This window comes from Chiloscyllium plagiosum, unplaced genomic scaffold (genome assembly GCF_037043375.1).
Source record: "Chiloscyllium plagiosum isolate Xiang-an unplaced genomic scaffold, Cpla_swu_hap1 HiC_scaffold_5, whole genome shotgun sequence".
NCBI classification, from domain to species: domain Eukaryota; kingdom Metazoa; phylum Chordata; class Chondrichthyes; order Orectolobiformes; family Hemiscylliidae; genus Chiloscyllium; species Chiloscyllium plagiosum.
The window spans coordinates 87,159,239-87,183,365 of NW_028270143.1; the positions used below are offsets into that span (position 1 = coordinate 87,159,239).

At 39.6% G+C, this 24,127-nt stretch overlaps 1 protein-coding gene across 10 annotated transcripts in view; it reads left to right on the top strand.

Annotated features, from left to right (window-relative positions):
* The window catches only part of LOC122550039 (sickle tail protein), a 720,789-nt gene that overhangs the window by 460,317 nt on the left and 236,345 nt on the right, over positions 1 to 24,127 (top strand). The window lies entirely within an intron of this gene.

Genomic DNA, 24,127 nt, shown 5'->3' on the forward strand with positions numbered 1-24,127 from the left:
CATAATCGCAGTTATTTGATTTATTTTGTTACTTTCTACTTGGTCAGTCTTGGTACCATTCAGCCGCAGCTGAATTGTTGCCTTATAATCCATGTGTTAAAAATTATTGTCTCCTCATGACTGCATTTTCTGTCCCATGTAAAACTGCTGCAATGTATATTATACATAAAGCGTTGTACCATCGAATTACTAGTTTGAAATCAGTGACTGGAGCTATAGTTACGGAATCACTATGCTTGTGTTTGGGACATGTCATTCCCTTTTACTGTTACTGCTTACTGAGTAATGAGTAACATGATAACTTACATGAATGATTGATTAATTGTTGGTAAGTTTGTCATTGGCTTTCACTGTGTTGTTAAGAGTGTTAAACAGACAGAATGCATGCAGTTTTCAAACGATGGGCAATGTGGATTTTAGTTTCTCCACATTTTCCTTGATTATTCCTACATTCTGAAAGGTTTTGTGTTGTGTAGGATTCAACAGGTAGCTGATTCTTTTGTGGAGAAAGTGAGGGCTGCAGATCAGAGCTGAAAATGTGTTGCTGGAAAAGCGCAGCAGGTCAGGCAGCATCCAAGGAACTGGAGAATCGACGTTTCGGGCATAAGCCCTTCTTCAGGAATGAGGAAAGTGTGTCCAGCAGGCTAAGATAAAAGGTAGAGATGGAAATGTGTTGCTGGAAAAGCGCAGCAGGTAAGATAACAGGTAGGGAGGAGGGACTTGGGGGAGGGGCGTTGGAAATGCGATAGGTGGAGGGAGGTCAAGGTGAGGGTGATAGGCCGGAGTGGGGTGGGGGTGGAGAGGTCAGGAAGAAGATTGCAGGTTAGGAAGGCGGTGCTGAGTTCGAGGGATTTGACTGAGACAAGGTGGGGGGAGGGGAAATGAGGAAACTGGAGAAATCTGAGCTCAGACTGAGACAAGGTGGGGGGGAGGGGAAATGAGGAAACTGACTGAGACAAGGTGGGGGGAGGCCTCCCTCCACCTTGTCTCAGTCAAATCCCTCGAACTCAGCACCGCCTTCCTAACCTGCAATCTTCTTCCTGACCTCTCCACCCCACCCCACTCCGGCCTATCACCCTCACCTTGACCTCTCTCCACCTATCGCATTTCCTACGCCCCTCCCCAAGTCCCTCCTCCCTACCTTTTATCATAGCCTGCTGGACACACTTTCCTCATTCCTGAAGAAGGGCTTATGCCCGAAACATCGATTCTCCTGTTCCTTGGATGCTGCCTGACCTGCTGCTGATTCTTTTGATCCTTGTTTAGTTGTTGTGGCTACTTTTTACTTTGACTGTATCAAGGTGAGATTGTACAGACTAGCAGGCTATTTGATGATGGGGTCTTTAGAGCTGAGCCTGAACCAATTTTCATTTGTATCGATTGATCTGCCTGTACACCACACAAAACACCTTTCACTATATTGTATATATGTAACAATAAATCAAAACAATCTGCCTTCCAATAATAAAAGACATGTATTTTCTTAGCAATAGGCAAATTATGTCTTTTGACTATTCTGACAGGTCCTACTGTAAAGTGGCACAATTTTAATGCTTACCAATATTTATTTCTTGAGCAAAGATCGCAAATGCAGATTATCTGATCATTATAATATTATTGTATGTGGGACCTTGCTGTGTTCAGATTAGCTATTACTTTTCAGTGAGGGTCCCAGAGGACTGTAAAATTGCTAATCGCTTATTTAAAAAGGGAGGGAGGCAGATGATGGATCATCAAGGGAAGATCATGCCTGAAATTACTTAGTCTCTCTGAGGTGAAAATGAGCAAGTTAAACAAAGGGGACAGAAAAAAAGAGATCTAAAGGTTCAAGTTCATAGTTCCTTGAAGGTGAAGTCACAGATAGGCAAGGTATTAAAGAAGGCATTTGGTATGCTTTCCTTTATTTGTCAGTGCATTGAGTATTGGAATTGGAATATAAGTTGTGGCTGTACAGGACAGTGATTTGGCCACTTTTGCAATATTGCATTCAACTCTGGTCTCCCTGCTATAAGAAAGATGTTAAACTTGAAAAAGTGCAGAAAATATTTACAAAGATGTTGCCAGAGTTGGAGATTTGAACTGTAGGAAGAGGCTGAAAAGGCTGGGGCTATTTTCCCTGAAGTGTCAGAGGCTGAGGGATCATCTTATAGAGGTTTAGAAAATAATGAGGGGCATGAATAGGGTGAATACCCAAGGTCTTTTTCCCAGGGTAGGGGAGTCCAAAACTAGAGGTTATAGGTTTAAGGAGAAAGGGGAAAAATATAAAATGGACCTAAGGGGCAACTTTTTTTAGACGATGGTATGTGTATGGAATGAACTGCCAGAGGAAGTGGTGGAGGTTGGTACAATTATAACATTTAAAAGACATCCACATGGGAAATGAATAGGAAGGGTTTAGAGGGATATGGGCCAAATGCTAGCAAATGGGACTAGATTAATTTAGGATATCTGGATGGACCAAAGGGTCTGTTTCTGTGCTGCACAACTCTATGACTCCTCTTTTAATTTAAAGTACATAACTTACAGGGTGTGATACCCTCTTGAAATATAGCATCCAGGTGACTCTCCCCGTCTCTGATGTGTCACAGTGTTCAAAGCTCAGACTTGAGCGCATTAACTGAGCCTGAATTTCTTGAATAACCAACATCCATGACTGATGTGGTCACTATGCACCACAATCGAGTACACCAGCTTGCCTGGCTCAACATCTCCAAATCATTTAATTCATTTTTAATTTGTATTTGTATTTGTAAATTCCCTACTCATCTTTAGTGTTTAAGCTGTAAAATATTTCTGCAATTTACCTTTTAATCTGAAAGCAATTTAGAATAGCTACTTACTTAGTTACCAGTCAATGAACGTACAACTTCTCTGTGATATCAATCTTTGTTTCATTACACTGTTTCTCATCCCAGAATCACTTGTCCACCAGCCCATCTCCTGCCTCTGCCATCTCACTATCTCTGTCTCTCTGGGATTTCATTAAATTTGTCGGCCTGAGCCATGGCCTCTGTTTTTATTTCCTGCTCCATCTCAGTACCCACCCCTGCTGGCTTCTGTTTTCCGTTATTCCTCAAATTCTCTGAGACCTTTCTTGGATATGAAAGAGCAGAAGTTTTAACCAATAAGAAAAGAGGGTGTACTGATCACCTTCCTCTCTCCCACTTTCACCAAACTCCAGTTCCACTCTAATGCAATAAAGCAGCACTTCCAGTGCAGTTTTGGTGTATCTGCATCCGTAATATACCTGATAAGTTGGTGCACTTCTGGGGCAAATGCTGTATATGTTATTTCCTAATGTTAGTGCACTGGAAACTGAGACAAGGTTGAATACTTAGGCAAAAGTGAGGACTGCAGATGCTGGAAACCAGAGTTTAGATCAGAGTGGTACTAGAAAAGCACAGCAGGTCAGGCAGCTTCCGAGGAGCAGGAAAATTGACTTTTCGGGCAAAAGCCCTTTATCTATTCCTGATGAAGGGATTTTGCCCGAATCGTCGATTTTCCTGATGAAGGGATTTTGCCCGAAACATCGATTTTCCTGCTCCTCGGATGCTGCTTGAAGGTTGAATATTTGTTTTACATAAACTTTTATGCACTGTAATCTTGTATAATAGCTCACTAGCAATAATGGACTAAACAACTACAAGCTAACAGTGTTTGAGTAACTTTTGTTTTTAACCATGTTGTTTAGAGAAGAGCTGAGGACTAACCATCTTGATTGTGTAACTTTAATAAACTTAAAGAACAGCCTTTTGGGCTTCTCAGAGACCCCAAAAGGCAGGACTGGTGTTGACGAGTTCATCTGGAATGAGATTGCTTTCAGCTGGGTTAGCGCTTAGAGCCATTGAACCACAGACAAAATACAGCACTAAAAGAGGTCATTCAGCCCGCCATGTCTGGACTGGCTGAAAAAATTAGCTACCCATTTTTGTCCTACTTTCCAGCACCTGGTCCATAGCCTTGCAGTTTAAAGTGTCTCAGGTACAAATTCAGGATCCTTTCTAATTAATTGTGTTTACGCTTCAACCTCCATACCGGACAGCACATTACAGACCTGCTGGTGAAAAAATATTTCTTCTTGTCTTTCTACTAATCACTGTGACCCCTAATACTTGACCTCTCCATTAGGGGAAACTGGTCTTTCCTGTCCACTTTATCACAGACCCTCATTATTCTGTCTAGCTCAATTAAGTCTCTCCTCAGCCTCCTCTGTTCTAGGAAAAACAACTAGTCTACCGAATCTTTCTCCATAACAGTAATGTTCAAGTCCTGCCTTCTGGAGGAGTAAGAATGCATGTTTTTATTCTAAAATCACACCAAAGACAAATCATGCTTTGAAAAATATTCTGATATTCTGTTTAAATATGTCCAATTCTCATATCTTGTCTGCCTTAAATATATTTTGCTTAGGTACCTTTTTCATTCTGACATGGGATCTAGGCAGGCAAGACCAATGTTCGCTGTCCATCCCTAACTATCCCTTGAACTCAGTGACTTGCTGGGCCATTTCAAAGGGTAGTTGAGGGTCAATCATATTTCTGTTGATCTTGAGTCACATGTAGGCTGACTGGGTAAGGATGGCAAATTTCCTTCTCTGGAAGACTGATTAAAAAAAACTACTTAATTGGTACTGTACCTATAGTTGCATGGTGAAATTGTCTTTATTTGGAACTTGAGCTACACAATATGAAAGCTTTTTTTGTGCAACATCCAGGAATCTTTCTATTTTCCTGTTTAATAGTCCTGATCCTTTATTTCCATAAGCATTTCTGTATCTACAGCCAAGTGACCATTCTTCCATTGTGACATGGGAAATTTAAGCCAGTTGGCTATATCAGGTATCATATCTAAGGTAGATGTATTCACTCTATGTTCATATGTACCTCCTGGATGCTCTTTCCAGATTATCTGGATAGTGATCAGGAACCTGAATAATGGCAATTTGCTTCATTTCCAATCCAGGGTGATGATGCCAGTTTTACTTCAATTGGTGCCCTTGGTGAGGTCTGGTGACTCAGTACAGTCAGTTAGCCATGAGACCTTCAGCTTAGTATTTCATCATGAAAGTACTGAAGCAAACATATTCAAATGTCTGAACAAATACAGTACTTCTATGAAATGTGACTAGGTAGACCGGAAAAGACAATGCCTCGAACATGTTTCTTCTCCAATCATTAATGCACATTTTTAGGAGTTTTATGCACATCCAATGTCTATTTTGCAATTGTGTTAATTGATTACATGTTCCAGCTGAAAGCTTGTTTATCATCAATCAAACAAATAACACAAGAGAAAGAGTTGTTCCATCTCTGGATGGTGAGGTGAAGTATTGCTTTTACCACTGTGTGATTCTTGTAACGGCACTGAGCATTACAGCATGAACTTTTCGCTGAAGTGAAAACAGGTAGGTTCAATCCCACCAATTCACAAAAGCATGTTTTAGTAGCAAGGGGTGAAAATCTGCACCTGTGTCATTTCCTACAGGTAGGGAAATTGATGGAGGTCACTCTAGCTCGGGTGGTTGTCATGTTATGCCTCACAATCAGTATACTTTTAAGAGACATGCTAATGATATCATCGCTGTTTCATAACATGTGAAAGTATTAAAAAAGTCTCGTACACTATTATATTGGGATTCTCACTTGGAGAATGCACTTTTGTGCTATCCCAGACACTTGTATATCTGTGAATGTAATAATTATATTATCAGTTGTAATAAACATCTGTTGAATCTTTCAGTGCTATGTTATAGAGTCATACAGCATAGAATCAGATCCTTTGGTCCAACTAGTCCACAACCAGAACATAAACCCAAAGTAAACTAGTCCCACTTACCTGCTCCTCTCCCATATCCCTACAAACCTTTTTTATTCATATACTCATCTAAGTTTCCTTTAAACATTGCAAATATGCTCACATCCACCACTTCCTTAAGATGTTCATTCCACATGTGTTAAAAAAAATTGCCCCTCATCCTTTTAAATCTCTCTCCTCTCACCTTAAAATATAGAACATAGAACATAGAACAGTACAGCGCAGAACAGGCCCTTCAGCCCACTATGTTGTGCCGACCACTGATCCTCATGTATGCACCCTCAAATTTCTGTGACCATATGCACGTCCAGGAGTCTCTTAAATGTCCCCAATGACGTTGCCTCCACAACTGCTGCTGGCAACGCATTCCATGCTCTCACAAATCTCTGTGTAAAGAACCCGCCTCTGACATCCCCTCTATACTTTCCTCCAACCAGCATAAAACTATGACCCCTCGTGTTAGTCATTTCTGCCCTGGGAAATAATCTCTAGCTATCAACTCTATCTATGCCTCTCATTATCTTGTATACCTCAATTAGGTCCCCTCTTCTCCTTTCCTCTAATGAAAAAAGTCCGAGCTCAGTCAACCTCTCCTCATAAGATAAGCCCTCCAGTCCAGGCAGCATCCTGGTAAACCTCCTCTGAACCCTCTCTAAAGCATCCACATCTTTCTTATAATAGGGCGACCAGAACTGGACGCAGTATTCCAAGTTGGACGCGGTCTAACCAAAGTTTTATAGAGCTGCAACAAGATCTCATGACTCTTAAACTCAATACCCCTGTTAATGAAAGCCAAAACACCACATGCTTTCTTAACAACCCTGTCCACTTGGGTGGCCATTTTAAGGAATCTATGTACCTGCACCCCAAGATCCCTCGGTTCCTCCACACTGCCAAGAATCCTATCCTTAATCCTGTACTCAGCTTTCAAATTCAACCTTCCAAAATACATCACCTCGCATTTATCCAAGTTGAACTCCACCTGCCACCTCTCAGCCCATCTCTGCATCCTGTCAATGTCCCACTGCAGCCTACAACAGCCATCTATACTGTCAACTATACCTCCAACCTTTGTGTCACCTGCAAACTTGCTGACCCATCCTTCAATTCCCTCATCCAAGTCATTAATAAAAATTACAAACAATAGAGGCTCAAGGACAGAGCCCTGTGGAACACCACTCACCACAGACTTCCAGGCAGAATATTTTCCTTCTACTACTACTCGCTGTCTTCTGTTGGCCAGCCAATTCTGTATCCAGACAGCTATGTTCCCCTGAAACCCATTCCTCCTGACCTTCCGAATGAGCCTACCATGGGGAACCTTATCAAATGCCTTGCTGAAGTCCATATACACCACATCCACAGCTCAACCCTCTCAACGTTTCTAGTCACATCCTCAAAGAACTCAATAAGGTTTGTGAGGCATGACCTGCCCCTCACAAAGCCGTATTGACTGCATTTAGCCAAGCCATGCTCTTCCAGATGGTCATAAATCCTATCCCTCATATGCCCCCTAGTCTTGAAATCTCCCATGCTAGAGAAAAGATACCTAGTATTAACCCTGTCTATACCCCTCATGATTTTATAAACCTCTATAAGGTCACCTCTCAACCACCTGTGTCCCAGCAAATCCAGCCTTTCTTTATAATTCAAATCCTTCTATATCTGGCAACATCCTGGTAAATCTCTTCTGAACCCTCTTCAGCTTAATATCCTTCCTACAACTGTGAGACCAGAACTAGGCACAGTAAACCAGAAGAAGCCTCACCAGTGTTCTCTACAACCTGGACATGACTTCCTAACCCCAATACTCAAAGGACTGATCGGTGAAGGCAAGTGTGCTAAAATCCTTTCCAACCATCATATCTATATGTGACACAAACTACAAAGAATTATGTACTCAAACCCCTAGGTCCTTCTGTTCTACAACATCACCAAGGCCCTACCATCAATCCTATAAGTCCTGCCCTTGTTGCAATACTTCACATATATCTGGATTGAGCTCCAATAGCCATTTTTCAGTCCATTGACCCATTTGATCAACATCCCTCTGTAATCTTGGAAAACCTTCTTCAATAAGAGAAATTGAGGACTGCAGGTACTGAGAGTCAGAGTCGAAAAGTGTGGTGCTGGAAAAGCACAGCAGGTCAGGCAGCATCTGAGGAGCAGGAGAGTTGATGTTTCAGGCATAAGCTTCCTCACTGTCTACTATGCCACCAATTTTGGTATCATCTGCAAACTTACTAACCATGCCTTCTATATTCTCATCTAAATTATTTATATAAATGACAAATAAAAGAGACCCAGAATCGATCCCTGTGGAACACCACTGGTCTCAGGCCTCTAGTCTAAAGTGCAATCCTCCAACCTTACTCTCTGTCTCCTGCCATTAAGCCAATTATATATCTCACTCTGAATTCCATGTGACCTAGCTTTACTAATTAGTCCAGCATGCAGAACCTTGTCAAAGGCTTTACTACAGTCCAATTAAACAATTGCCATCACCAATCTTTTTGGTAACTTCCTCAAAAAACTCAGTTAAGTTTGTAAGACATGATTTTCCTTGCACAAAACAATGCTGACTTTCCCTAATCAATTTTGCCTAACTGTCTATAAATTTTGTCCGTTAGAATCACCTCCAACAATTTATCCACAACTGAAGTCAGGGCTCACAGAGATCTCTCGTTCCCCAGTTTTTCCTTACAACCATTCTTAACAAAAGTCTAACATTAGCCACCCTCCAGTCATCAGGCACCTCGCCCGTAGTTATAGACGATGCAGATATTTCTGCAAATCTTAAACCTAGTTTATTATGCTACAAGAGATTACATAAATATTGCTGAATCAGATGAAAGTACCCTGCTGGAAGCAGCATCAGAAAAAAACTTAGCAGTGGGCTGCCTGTCCTCTGTACTAGAGGGGTCAGCTCAAAAGGATTAAGGGATAGAGAGCACTTTTCTTGGAAAAGGTTGACCATTAATAAGAGTAAACAGATGATCTTGCTACATTTATGAGAAGGTGAATTTTGAGAATGTGAATAAGTGATCATTAGCTCGTTAGCATTATGATACAGCAGTGAGGGCGATATAATTTGGCACTCTAGTGCTCTCGGTAATGGAACTGTTTACATTTAAAATTGTGAAGGAGCGATAAGGTCACAGACATCTGCTGGCTGTGACTTCTATCTTCATGTTATAAAGTATCATTAGATTCAACTCTCACTTTTTAGTGTGTTTCAATAACTTGTAAAGGACGAAATGTACTTTAATTACTGTTTATTCTGACATTGAATTTACTGAACACTTTGATGTAAAGCTACAGTTTACAAGGCTATTTACCATTCCTTGTATAAATGCCAAGTGCCAGTAAGAGTTTCTATAATTTATCTATTCATTCCACATACATATTCAGTTGAATTAATGTCTTGGAAGGCGGTTGGTGAGTGATGTCAAGTATATTTTTGTTTCGATGGTATTGGGTTGATGAAATGGCACAATAAGTAAAAAAAACTGAAATGGGCCGGGAGCTGATCATTCATTAGATTGAGACCTGAAATGAATTCTCAGTATTTTTTGAATGGAATCTGTTGAAATGTTTTGACATGTAGCTAAGCCTAGCGATAAAAGGGAATTTTAAGTGTTGAAGAAATTGACTTATTTTGCTGCTTGCTAGACATGAGGAGTGACAGATCAGTCTGAAATGTTCCTATCAGCAAGTTGCTTCTGACGCCTGAAACTGCTACTTGTGTCTGGAGGGTAATCAAAGCAAGAACAAAATATTGCAGTGCAACGGATCAGTTAGCATCTATAATGTGAAAAAGGAGTATAGCATTTCACGGCTAACTCTTGGCATATCTTTAGGACTACCTCTCATCTAAGGCTGACTGACACAGAGATTCAGCTCTGTGTCCAAACTGCCAGCATCACCTATGGACTCATCTAACGATGAGCGCCTTTGACTATGACTTCCATGCTAATACTATGATCCTTGCGTATAGGGCAATTATCTGTCCAAGTCTTCATTATGGCTTCAAAAGAGGATTGATTTTATATAGATTCCACGTCAAGACCGTTGAGAAGTGTAGTATTTGAAAAGAATTCTCTGCATCAGCTGGTGTATTATAGGTAGTGTATAAATGGTGTATTTGAAGGAGCCAATATCACCAGCATTGAGGCCATAATTCATCTGAAGGCAGCTTTGTTGCGCTAGACACCTGCGTTCCAACTCCAGAAACAAACCTTCTTCGCCCAGCTCAAGGAAGGCACACAAATGAGAGGATGGAAAAGGTGTTTCAAAGATCCCTGAAGGTCTCAGTCAAGAAATGCAACATTAATGTCAACATGTGGGAAACCCTTGTTCAGATGAAACTGACTTTGGAGGAAGCTCCTGTTGAAGGGGTACAATTCTTTGAGGAAGAGGAAATATGGAAAAGCAACCAGAAAAAGGAATGGCAGTGATTTCAAGGCCAAGGTCCAATTCCATCCTTCAGAAACACCTGCATTGGAGGAGCAGCAGTAGGATCAGGCTCATCAGTCATTCAAGGACCTATAGAACCCATGACCAATGACACAGTGGGCAACTGCACTTGTTAATGAGTGATTGCCCTTCATTGGAATGGATCTTTTTTAATTGAACGACTTTCCTTTCTTTTTGTATTGTATATCATCTTGTTTTCATGTGTGCTTATTGAATCAATAGAGTTTTATAATCAGAGCTTGCAATGTATACAACTATTTTTGTGGGAAAAGAATATTTTGCAAGCTATTGCCCTTGGGCTGGGTTTTGAATCAATAGAGGGCGAATTTTGCGGTCAGGCACAAGAGACTGATTTGTAATCCTCCCATTTTTCCTAATTGACAGCACCATGCTTGAATGTCACATCTGGCCTTTTGTTTTGGGAGGCAAGGCTCCATGCTGGGTGTGCAAGAATGTAAAATTTATTCATAGAAAGTTATTAAAATATGGAATGAAATCGATAAACATCAGGCAAAAGTGCAAGTGGAAGATGGGTTATATATCTGATAATTGCAAATTGAGAATTCTACACAATACACCTACTACTTTTCATTTATCCTGAGGCACCATTTACTGCTATGTTCAGAGTTTTTAATTTTTCCAGTGTTTATTACAAATAATTAAATACAAATCACAAGTTAATCTTCTCTGGTTTGATGTATCATTCCTCTTCATTCACATCTTACAGTTGACCATATTTGGGGGATTATCTTGATGACTCCTGGCTTGCTCCATTCACTCCATTCATCATTTCCCTCTTGGATTCTGCCACCATGACATCTCCTCCTATCTCAGAATTTCTTTGCAGATGTTTATTCAGTCAAAATTAAATACTTGCCATCCATAAGGAAACCAAATCAACCTCTCTATCATTGGATTTGCAACATAGTGAAATTAAAGCATTCAATGACCCTCAAAATTGCTCAATTGTTCCTAACCAGACTTTATGAATAGTAGAACTTGGACACCAAGTTTATAACTTAAACAAAAATTAAAAGTGTATTATTAATAATGTAATTTTAGCAGAGTACAGATAAACAACAAGGTAATCTAATGAATGTCTATAATCTGAAGCTGAAACTTTGATTCTAGAAGCATAGGAAGAAGAGAAGGCTGTTTAATCCCAGGTATTGGTGAGACTACATTTACACAATTGTGTGCGGTTCTGAGAAAGCTAATCATTTCTAGAGAATCAGTTCAGAGAAGACCATAAGACATAGGAGTGGAAGTAAGGTCACTCTCAGCCCATTGAGTCCACTCTGCCATTCAATCATGGCTGATGGGCATTTCAACTCCACTTACCCGCACTCTCCCCATAGCCTTTAATTCCTAATGAGATAATGACGACATTTAACATCCCGGCCTCCCCTGTGCTTGTGACAATGAATTCCACAGGCCCACCACTGAAGAAATGTCTCCTCACTGCCGTTCTAAATCGACCCCCTCTAATTCTAAGGCTGTGCCCGTGGGTCCTAGTCTCCCGATCTAACAGAAACAAATTCCCAGCGTCCATCCTTTCTAACCCATGCATTATCTTGTAACTTTCTATTACATCTCCCCTCAACCTTCTAAACTCTAATGAATACTTTCCCAGGATCCTTAGCCGTTTATCGCATGTTAGACCTACTATTCCAGGGATCATCCCTGTGAATCTCCGCTGGACACGCTGCAGTGCCAGTACGTCCTTCCTGAGGTGTGGGGCCCGAAATTGGACACAGTATTCTTTAAAAGGCCTAACCAGACCTTTATAAAATCTCAGTAGCACATTGCTGCTTTTATATTCCAACTCTCTTGAGATAAATGATAACATTACATTTGCTTTCTTAATCACAGATTCAACCTGCAAGTCAACCTTTAGAGAATCCTGGACTAGCACTCCCAGATCCCTTTGTACTTTGGCTTAATGAATTTTCTCACTGTTTAGAAAATAATCCATGCCTGTATTCTTTTTTCCAAAGTGCAAGATCTCACACTTGTGAGAAGATTCACTTAACCGATTCCTGGTATGAAGGGTTTATGTTCTGAAGGAAGCGTGGACAATTTAGGTCTATATTAATTTAGACGAATGAGAAATAATATTGTTCAAACATGTACAGTATAAGATCCTGAGAAAATTTGACAAGGTTGATGCTGAAAAATATTTCATCTTGCAGGAAAGAATGGAAAAGAAGGCAGTTTAAAAATTAGGGCTTTTTGATTTAGGAGGGAGGTGAGTAATTATTTCTAAGAGTTGCAAGTTTGTGAAATTTTCTTCTCAAGAGAACAGTGGAGGCTGGGTCTTGAATATTTTTAAGTCAGAATTACATTCTTGATTAAAAGCAGAGTCATAGCGTGTAGGGAATGGGCAGGAAAGTGAAACTGAGATCACAATTAGATCAGCCATAATCTTATTCAATGATGGAGCTGAATAACCTAATCTTTTTAATTTGTACATTTTCATCTATGTTCATATGTTCAAGTCACAAATTAATCATACGTAGTTTGATGTATCATTCCTGTTAATCCACCTCTTCACAGGTTGACCATGTTCCTCTCCTTAAATTCCTTTCCTCTTCTGTTTAGTAAGTGGGACTGACCTTTCTTGGTTTCCCTTTCTCAATACAAGCCCAGCTAGACAAACTGCAGCAATGGCTCCTCCTCTTCTCTCCCATGCCTCCACTTCTGGAATATCAGAAGGCTCTTACCCTTTTTTCCCTCCACTTGCTCATTTATGACATTGTTCAGAGACATGGGGTCAAGCAATGGCACCCAAATTTATCCCTCCTCCACATCTTTTGAACATTTTGCTGCCTCATGTTGTCAGCCTGAGGGTTGGATATCCAGCCCTGGATGAGCTGCATAATTTTCCAATTAAACATTCAGAAGAGCAAAATCATCACCTTTGACTCCTATAACAAATTTCATAACCTTGCCACTGATTCTGTCCCTTTCTTGATCACTGTAAGACTGAACTGGACCACATTATGTTTCAAGCTTCGTATCTAACTCTACATTGAGATTCTGATTGCATATCCTTTCCCTAAGACAGACTGTCAATTTCCAACTGTGTAACATCACCCAGGACTGTCCTTGCCACAGCCAATCTGCTGCTGAGACCCTTATTCATGTCCTTCCTAAATGTCTTTGCACTTTCTTTTGCTAAGCTTTTATATACGTCTTCTAGTATTCTCTTCTTCAGTTTGGCATCAATATCTATCTGACTATAGTTTAATACGAAAGTAAATACAAATTGTTTTTGAGGGAAGATGGTCTGTATGTAGTAAACTGAATGCAGCCAGACATATTGTGTGGTCTGCAGGTATGGCAACAAGGAACAGATGAGGACAGAGCTGAGAGCCCGTCAGCTAGTGGAAGGAAGGCTTTGCAGGTAATCAAGGTTAGGAGTTCCAGCACAATTGGTAGGAGGCCAGGACTGAGGAGATCCAAAACCATTATAAGGGCTTGGGGGAAGCAGTCTTCTTCATCTTCCTGATCAAAAGGAGTTTGAAGAGATGCAGATATTTAATGATTACCATGGCTTCCATCTTGGGTCTGTTGCCAGATAGCCCACAACAAGGAATATCCTAAGTGTATAATTGTTTTTTAATGTCATAGGCTGCAATAATTGAATGTTAACGAAGTTGTTCTTCACCTTATGTGGGAGCCACGTGTCTGGGCTGACTTAGGATAGTAAAAAATTGAACAGGAAAGATGGTACTTTTGGGCCAGGAGTAATCATTCCTACTGGGAGGTGTGATTAGAGGGGTGTATGTGCAGAGATAGTGGTGGAATGGATGAGAAGGGAAAGAGTGAAACCAAAGGCTCAGGTGGACTCGTTGTTTGTTTCTGGATTTTTTCTCCTGTGTGCTGATAACCTTAGGGGGTGGAGTTGGTAGCGTGAGTCACCTGCACTGCTGAGCCAAGACCTAGTTTCTTAGTCTGAAGCTATTTTAAGGTTGTTTTCAGATTAAATTTAGATGCTGAAATTATAATATGATTTGACTTTTCTCCTCCCTCTTTTACACCTGTTCTGAAGCCACTCGCTCTTGCTAAAATGTAGCTCCATCCATCGATTCACCAACCGTAGTGTCATTTTTCAAACATGAGCCTCAACTTGTAGTGAATCCTCGATTTTCAGTTGGTGATATTCTGATTCGGGCCACAACCCATTTAGTGAGAATGAGTCTAGGTTCAGATGAGAACAATGATACTCGAAAAGTAGAGACTCTTCAGGCATTTAAAGATATCATTGCTGATCCACTGATCACAAAAATTGTTCTAAGTAGGATTATTAGATAATGATCAGAAGCAGTAAATGTTGCTAGATTCTTCCCCTCCTTATCTGAGCAACCAATTGTGGCAGCTTAATTGCTGCCAACACAGCTGAGATCAACAAACCTTGAAAAAACTGGGAATTGAACAATGTTCGTGTGGCTTGGTGTTATCTTCATGAGTGCCTTTACTCATTGGGGTGAAGCTCTCAAATCATCTTTTTGTTTACTGTATACAAAGTATAAGATTAGGCTTTAGTCACAATTACTCAAATTTAGTTTTAACTTTATTTTCTAATTTTCTCCAGCATGTCTCTGTGGCTAGTTACTGGGGAATTCTTTAGTTTCATGGAATATTTTACTTGAATCTCTTATTCCCTGCACAGGAGCACTTTTGATTCATGTGGTGGGGAATTTCAGGAAGTGATGCATATTCCTCTGTGGGCATATTAATAAACGTTACAACATTGCCTTGCCAGTTCTGCTTTGGATCCTTATTGCCAAAATTATTTTGTAAATCAAAAATTGTTTGGATAGTAAATCTGTTATTAATTGTTTCATGACAGAATTCTTAGCAGAATTCCAGAGGTGAACACTGGTCCACACTGAAACTTGTATTTGAATTTCAAGACTTTGCCAAGATATCTACATCAATATGTTGCTTATAACTTCTGTAGACTTATATTTGATCAAGGATGGATGCCTGTTTTAAAAAATTCTCAAGGTCAGGTTCGTAGGAGAGTAGTCTGACACAGAACAAACAACCAAGAGGCGAGTCTGCTAGAATATGGGCATTTTACTCCCCGCAGCGTCGCCACAACCAACGGGTCTGGCTTATACTCACTCTACATGTTACCGGAACTGGGAGCCGTCAGTTCTCGTAGAGCGGTTGCCAACAACCCACGCTCGGCGGTTAAACGTAACCCCGGAGCAGACTCACCGAACTGGAGACTTTTCCAGCTGATATACTCTTTTCCAGATATAAACATTCATGTGAACAGCAGAGCAAGGCTAAAAAACACATTCCATTCTGGTTACATACAGATAAGAAGATTCACACGGGGAGGTGTGTAATAAGATTCACACGGGACTAAGCAACACCTCCATTCCGGTTAGATTCACACATGTATTGGGACATAATTTTTAACCGTTTCACCACATTCCACTGCTTGGCCCAATACATGTGTTACATTATGATTCACACATGTATTGGGACATAATTTTACACCACATTCCACTGCTTGGCCCAATACATGTGTTACATTATGCTTAATTCAGTTCAATTCGTTTCAGTTAATTTCAGTTCAGTCAATTCAGTGTAGTTCAATTCAGCTCAGTTCAGGTCTGTTCAGTTCAATTCAATTGTGTTCAATTCAGTTCCGTCCATTTCAATTCAATTTAGCTCAGTTCCATTTTGTTCCGTTCAATTTGATTCACTTCAGTTCCACTCAGTTCAGTTCAGTTCAATCCCATTCAATTCTGTTAACTCCGCTTCAGCTTTTTGGACATGCCCACATCCTCCGCTGTACCCCAGGCAAGGGGTTCTTCGGCAGGACTGGGATCCTCTCTCAAACAAACTGCCACGTACATGCCCACATCCATGCCATCCTGGGACGGTCGGGACCTCCACAGTTTGTTCTTCTGGTTTCTTAGTCTTTTTCCAAAACATTGTTCTGTATCAAAATCTCTCCTCAATTGCGATTGACCCTGCTCGACTACGCCAAATGTTTTAAAAAATTCTCAAGGTCAGGTTCGTAGGAGAGTAGTCTGACACAGAACAAACGACTAAGAGGCGAGTCTGCTAGAATATGGGCATTTTATTCCCCGCAGCGTCGCCACAACCAACGGGTCTGGCTTATACTCACTCTACATGTTACCGGAACTGGGAGCCGTCAGTTCTCGTAGAGCGGTTGCCAACAACCCACGCTCGGCGGTTAAACGTAACCCCGGAGCAGACTCACCGAACTGGAGACTTTTCCAGCTGATATACTCTTTTCCAGATATAAACATTCATGTGAACAGCAGAGCAAGGCTAAAAAACACATTCCATTCTGGTTACATACAGATAAGAAGATTCACACGGGGAGGTGTGTAATAAGATTCACATGGGACTAAGCAACACCTCCATTCCGGTTAGATTCACACATGTATTGGGACATAATTTTTAACCGTTTCACCACAATGCCCTCGGAGGCTGTGGAGTGAAAGGAACTGATGGAAAGTTCATAGTAGATAGTAATCAACTATATACCTATGGGGCAACATATAAATGAGAGCCCACCAATGTTTTTTATGTATAAATGTGCAGGGAGGAAAATTTCACCATTCTGAAGATATTCTGGCTGACTTGGAGCAGGTAGAAGCAGAGAGACATGGGGATGGTCCATTGGAAGTGAACCATGGATGAGTGGTGATGGAGGAACATGGAGGTCCACTATTACAAATGCTACACTGAGGTGAATAGTGGCCAATATTTACGACAATGTTTGGTGACTTAACCAAAGTCACCTTGCTGACAGTTGTCGCAATAGAATAGAAAGGCAATGAGTTTGTGTCAGATCACATGTTGACTTTTGTAGTTTATAAATTAAGTTAATAAATCCTATAAATCAAATTATCATGTGTCTTGATTTTTTTTTGGATGGCTAATACTTGGATCTTCAGGTTTGTGCGCTATCATCACATCCCTGGAATTTTGAATGATCTCCAATATTCCTTTAACTCTGTTCCCTCCACTTGTAGACTTTGAAATGTTTTTGGAAAGTGGTCACTTTTGCAAGACAATAGTGTATATATTTTAAAGAGTGAATAAACATCACTAAAAAGAAATGTAGTCTTGCATTTATCAGGACAAGGATTCAAGAAACAAAGTTTGAAAGGGAATTCCTGATGAAGGGTTTATGCCCGAAACATCAATTCTCCTGCTGCTCGAATGCTGCCTGACCAGCTGTGCTTGTCCAGTGACTCTGATCTCCAGCATCTGTCATCCTCACTTTCTCCTTTGAAAGGAACCCCAACATATACAGTATGAGAAGAGGATGCTGACTGGTTGGCATGGAGAGGCAATTGAATCTGTTAACTTTCAATCATAGCTAGCTGATTAATGTCAGACAAGGCAGGTAGGCTGTGATTTTCAAATACCTTTTTTGTAAGTTATCTAGGAAGGGGGAAATTAACGACCAAGATTCCAGACTGCTCTTTTGCACCTCCTAGTGGTTAGTCATAGATCACCAGTGGCAGAAACTTGGAAGCTGCCTACTCCAATTGATGAGATCAAAGAGAATCCAAAGAGAAAACAAAAGACTTTTCAGAGGTATCTAAGTAGTTAATTGTTAAGAGTATGTTATTTCACAATCTAGAGTAATAGTTGAGGAACGTGTTAATTGATTTGCCAATAATAGTTCATTTTTAACGACAGTGCCAAGCTTTCATAGAAAATAATTGTAAAATTTGACCATATTGCATGGATTGTTAGATGTCTGTCTGCTACATAAACAGCTGGTTGTTAAGCTTTGTTGCAGGAAATGTATATGTAGTTCATCCTAATACAATTTCTAGGTTGTCTAGACAGGGGAGAAACAAAAGCTTCAGTGCAGGCATTTGCTTGTAGAGGCTAGCCTGATCTTTTCTCTTCTGTGGTGTCACAACTCTGAAAAAAGCAAGCCCTTTACTTCAGTACTTGCAAAAACCCACAAGAAAGGTGCTTCTTTTAAATACACAATATTGAATATTTATCTTAAAACAGATCCCAACTGGATAAAACTCAAGGACAGAGCTGTTTGCTTTTGCAATGTTTCAAGCCTGTGGTGGGAAGCCCCTGGTTAAATTTCAACAGTATTCAGAATTCTCGAGCAAACTTGTGAGTCTTGTAACTTTAGCTCCAAGCAGCCTAATTCTTAATGTAAATGAGTATAGGAAGAAGTAATGTGAATTCCTTAATAACTTAGTTTAGAAATAGTTAAGCATATTTATTATCCCTACTTGGCTGAGCCTGACCCTTAAGTCCTAGGCAAATCTCAACTGAACCTCAAACTCAGGCCATTCTAGACACCATCAATATGATTCAATTAGAATCCCTACAGTGCTATAGAGGGCATTTGGTCCATTGAGTCTGCACTGGGCCTCCAAAGAGCTAACCTACCCTAACTGATAATCAACCTAGCACACTACAGAGCAATTTAACATGGCTAATCCACCTAAGCTACACATCTTTGGACTGTGGGAGGAAACCAGAGCACCAGGTAGAAACCCACACAGACACAGGGAGAAAAAGCAGACTCCACACAGACAGTCACCCAAGGCTAGAATCAAACCTGGGTCCCTTGTGCTGTGAGGCAGCAGTGCTGACCACTGAGCCATCATGTCCCCCTCAGAAAGGAATTGCCTTGACAACACAGCACAGAACCTCATTGCCCCTCATATTTGTTAGAAACCCTGTCGATATTAGTATAGTTAAAGTATTTTCTGTTCTTTGGTTTCTTTTTCAACTGTACAGTTGAAAGGGGATTTGAAAGCTCAGGCCAACAAGGACTTGAAGGCTGGTTTAATGTTTTTAGGACTTTAATTGAAATTTTACCATAGTAGCTGATGGAAATTGAGTTTCAATATTAATCACTTTATTTAAATAAATCAAAGTTCAAATCTTGTTTCAGTAATAGTGATAATGAAACTATTATCAATTATCATAAAATTCCGCCTGGTACATTCGGTAAGCACGTCAACAATCCTTTGTCTGACTTATGTATGATTCCAGACCAAGAATAACATTATTAATTCTTGATTTAAAAAAGCACTCTACTTCTTCTCAAGGGACATTAGAAATGGGCTACAAACACTGTCTTTGCCCACATCCTATGAAGAAAAAACTGTAATTTGTTGCAGAAAGACAAGAAAGAATATGCTATTTGAGATTGATTACTGCAGGCAACAAATAGCAAGTCAGAATGTTTCAATCATTTAAGACTTTGGGGTAATGATTGTCTCTGCCCCTTTCTGAATATGCCTAGGTCCATGTAAAAGTTCCAAGTTCAAGGTAATGAGCAATGGCCAGAATTGGAAGCCATGGATTTTCAATGATAATATTGGAAGTGTCAAAATATCAAGTGACTGTGGCTACTTACAAATGGAGGATCTTCCAAGCAGAGGAATTATACTTCCTTTAAATACGTGTGAGGAAGGCAACAGGAAAGTATCTCATATTCTTCTTAGTTATATTATTCATTCCAGTACAGTACTTACTGTACACTTATCATGGAATTAACATATAATTTGTGAATAATAAAAGTAATGATTTGCATTTCTATATGCATCTTAAAGGAGCAATGAAAATTGGATTTGCGTAGATGTTTCAGAAGGAAGCTCCAGAGCTTAAGCAACAAAACAGAATTGACTGGAGAAGCTCTGCATTTCCGACAGCATTTGTGGAGGGAAAACAGAATCAATGTTTCAAGTCCAGTGACCCATCTTTAGAACTTTGGTCCCTACCTTTCAAAATTTTGACATTGCTTTCTCTACATAAATGCTGCCTGACCTGCTGAGTTTCTCCAGCAATTTCAGTTTTTGTTCCTGATTTCCAGCATCTGCAGTTCTTTGTTTTTGTCCAGATCTTAGGCCTCAGCAGCTGAAGGCATAACCACCCATAGAACTATTAAAATCATGGATGCAAAAGATGCCAGAACTAGATGGGTGCAGATATGAGTTGTAGAGCTGGAGGGGTTTACAGAGATGAGAGAGAATGAGGCCATAAGGAAGTTTGAACTTAACAACAAATATTTCAGAGTTAAGGTGTTGGGCTGGGGCCAATATAGATCAGTAAGCTCTGCGGTGATGGTGAACTGGACTTGGTGCTAGTTAAAATGATTGCTCAACTTTTTTTGTCGGAAAGGTCATATATTAAGGATGTGAATTGGTTGCTGTACTATCTAGAGATATGTATATCATTTTGAAGAGCATAATGTGTACTCCAATGTTTCAGAAGGAACTGAAACCTAAGCCCTTGTTGACCAATGAGATGCTAGTTCCTGTTATTCGAATATTCGAGTATACTCAACCGCCCACAAGGACCACTCTCTATTCTAAATTCTGCACAACTTCTCAATTTGATAGTGTTACCATCAACTGTGCATATCAAGAAAAATCCAAGTTTAGAAGGAAAAATTGAATATTCTGCAACAGCCTTCTTAATGAAATTATTATGATGTTAATACATTAATTATTCCTTACTGGACATGAGCAACACAGCTTTTACTAGGTTTTGATATTTTTGAATGGTCATTTCACTGAATTGCAAAGTAGTATCATCACTGTTAAATGAATGATTACCAGATAACTGACTGAAATTGGTCAAAGTTGGAGAGTTAATGCAAGTGGTTTGGAAACCTAACTCAAGCCTTGAGGAGGAATTATTCATGATATTGAACATTCTGTTTAGCATTAGGAGTATAAAATAACATTCTAAACAAGTTTTCTCACTTATAGACAACACATAAGAATTCATGTAAATGTTAAGCGCATATAATCACTGGTGTACTTTTATATGAACTTGAACATTTCATTAAAAATCTGTAAAAAGATTCAAGGAAGTAATTTATATGGACAGGTTATTGGATATACTTTAGTGTTTGGATGTTTTACATTTAAGAGGAAATTTGTTGAACATATTTTAATGCAGAAATAGCAATCGTAACTTCTTGTCTTCATGAATTGTCTGTGACTGGGTTCATTTGATGAGCAGCCAACAGATCTGGTAATTGGGTTCTTCCCATTGGATCAACCATGTGCATTCATAATCATTGATTTGTTGTCACCTGATGTGTGTTGTCTGTTCCCCAGAGGGCGAAAGAGAACCTGTTGTAATAATGGGTGTCTTTGTTTGAATGATGTGAATTTTCATAGTTGTTTCAGGGATTAGTAGTGTTGGAATGGTGGCATGAAAAAGCCTCTTTGTTTTTGGGATTTAAAAAATAATCAGTGCAATGATTTCCTGTTGGTTTGAACTTATGTTTGGTGATGTAAAAACTATAAAAAAAACTTAGTTCTGCCTGAACTGGTAGTATCAGCACGAAAGTGGTCTGACCTGTAAATGGTAAGAGGTAAGTTCTGGTCAAATGAATCCTGCCTTGTAAGAAATGAAGGATGGTTGCATCTGTTTACTTTTTAATCCTGTGTGGTGGATGAAATGAATTTACATGTACTAATAGATGAACTTCACATTTTGTTTTGAGTTTCAGATGAATGGAATGTTTTGCTATAGATTCTAGACCTAAACTTTAATTATATGTTTTTTTTTGTCAAATGTTTTCTGAATATCTATACCTGATGCCATTTACGCTACATCAGCAATCTCCACCTTTGTTGGTTATTGCAGGCCTTTTAGTAAACATATGTTTACTATTAACCCATGGTTTTTCAAATTATGATTAATTTTCAGTTAGGCATAAATAATTCTACTTTTGATCTAAACATTTATTGAGGGTAGATGGGGATGTGAAGTTGGCTGCATAATCAAATTAGCTGTGGTTTTGAAGTGGAGCAGGCAAGAGGGGGTGAATGGTCTACTCTCACTCCTAATTCATATCTTGGACTCTTTGTGCAGAAGCAAGAAAATGTATTTTATGATGAATAACTACATTTTGTGGGTGTTAGATCATTTCTCATCTTAACTGATGTGAAAGTAAAATTACAACAAGTCCCTTCAACTGCTAAAATCAAATTATCAACACTTCCTCACCATTTGTAGCCTGAGAATGTCTTGTAATTGGAGTTGATAGATGGGCAATTTGGGGCAACAAGGCTGTGATTTCCTGAACCATGCTGTAGATGTCATTTAAGGGCTCTTGTGATGCAGCAATGGTATTTTCCCTACCTTTGATTCAGGAGGCTTGGGTTCAAGCTCCAGAAATGTAATAACATCTCTGAACAGGTTCATGTGCAAGTATTTCTAATGTCAGTCAAATAATATACAGCCTGTCCACCGGTCATCAACCTGCAACATTTAACTTTGTTTCTGTTTTCTAGAGGTGCTGCCTGGCTTCCTAAACACTTTCTAGTGTTTTCTCTTTTTCTCAGATAGATGGGGCATCAACTATGTGGAAAGATCAGAACAGCAGGGATTATTCTGAAAGCAGGAAATGTTAAAGATGAATGAAGTGACTTTCAAAATTCTCAAGCTCTGAGAGGGCAAAAAAGAAGAAATGGTTGCCACTGGCAAAGTTTGCTAAGCAGTGCTTTTGTTCAAAAGAACCGACAGGGAGATGAGAATTCCTTTGCAGTGTTGAGTTATTGTAGTTCATGCAGCCTGTTGGGTGAAAAATGTGTCATAGCTATTTTCAATTACTTAATTTCCTTTTGAAAGTTATGAACAAGTGTGGGGAAATGGGGTTCGTTGGATATCTCTCTCAAAGATGTTACACTGTCTAGATGGATTAAATAGTCACCTTCTGTCCTGTTAAGATCTCGTGGAATAACTTTGTGTACATCCAGTGATGTTTTTGGTTTGTGGAAAGAAACTTTTGTTACTTCTAGTATTTTGTTCACATGTTTTAAGCCTCCAAGATAATATCCCCATTCCTGTAAAATGTTGAGTCTGGTGTTTCCTTGGTGGAGCTATAAGCCGGTAGGTGATTTATCTGACAGCTGTGATACTTCTGTTTTTGTACAAGTCTCCAGGCTGCATGAAACGTGGACGTGCATAATAGGAGGATTTACAACTTCTGAGCTGCAGTTTTTTTTAACATTATGGGCTTCAGTGCTTACAGCGTGCAGGGTAAATGCCATTGTACTGAAAGAAACATTTGTTTAAATTTCATTTAAAAATTGGCAGGTGTGGTTGTGTTGCAGTGACGTTAAATTGCAACAGATAACTAATGCTATGTAGTTTTTAGTGTATGAAAGTCTATTTTACTAATTGCACATTGCTGCTTGACATTTCTGATTTTCCTTTTCTCCCCCTCTGGTACGTGTTCAAGAAAATGTTTTAGTATCAGTTATTTACAAGGGTTTAATTTAATTACAATATGAAATGTAGAATCTATCTAGATACTTTACTGAAGGAATGCAGGTAGTACACACTCTCTGTAGCTTCAAATGTAAAAGAAGTGCAGCTTTCTGTATCTCTTGAAAATATGACCCTTGGCTAATACAAAACGTGTGCGCAACCATACTGTTTGAACTGAAAATTTGAGCTTGCCTGTCATGTGCTTGTTTTAACTGTCTGAGTTCATATATCATCTGTATGGTATAAGAACTGTATAGTCTAGCAAAGCAATAATGGAGCACAGCACCTTGAAATGCCCAAATTTAGAAAACCTTCAGACTTTTTTTTAAAGTGGTTTCGTTTCCAAACACTACTGTCTTTAGTGTTTGATTGCATGGTTCATGCAATGCAGGAGGATTGTGGTTTTAGTTGTATCCTGCTATCTGCTGATTGGAACTTTCCAGAAATTCCAGTCAACTTGTGCCAGTGACAAAGGTTTAGACCAGCAGAATATGTTCTAAAATTTAAACAAGAATGTACAGCTTCTAAAACAATTCATGATCTAACTGTAATG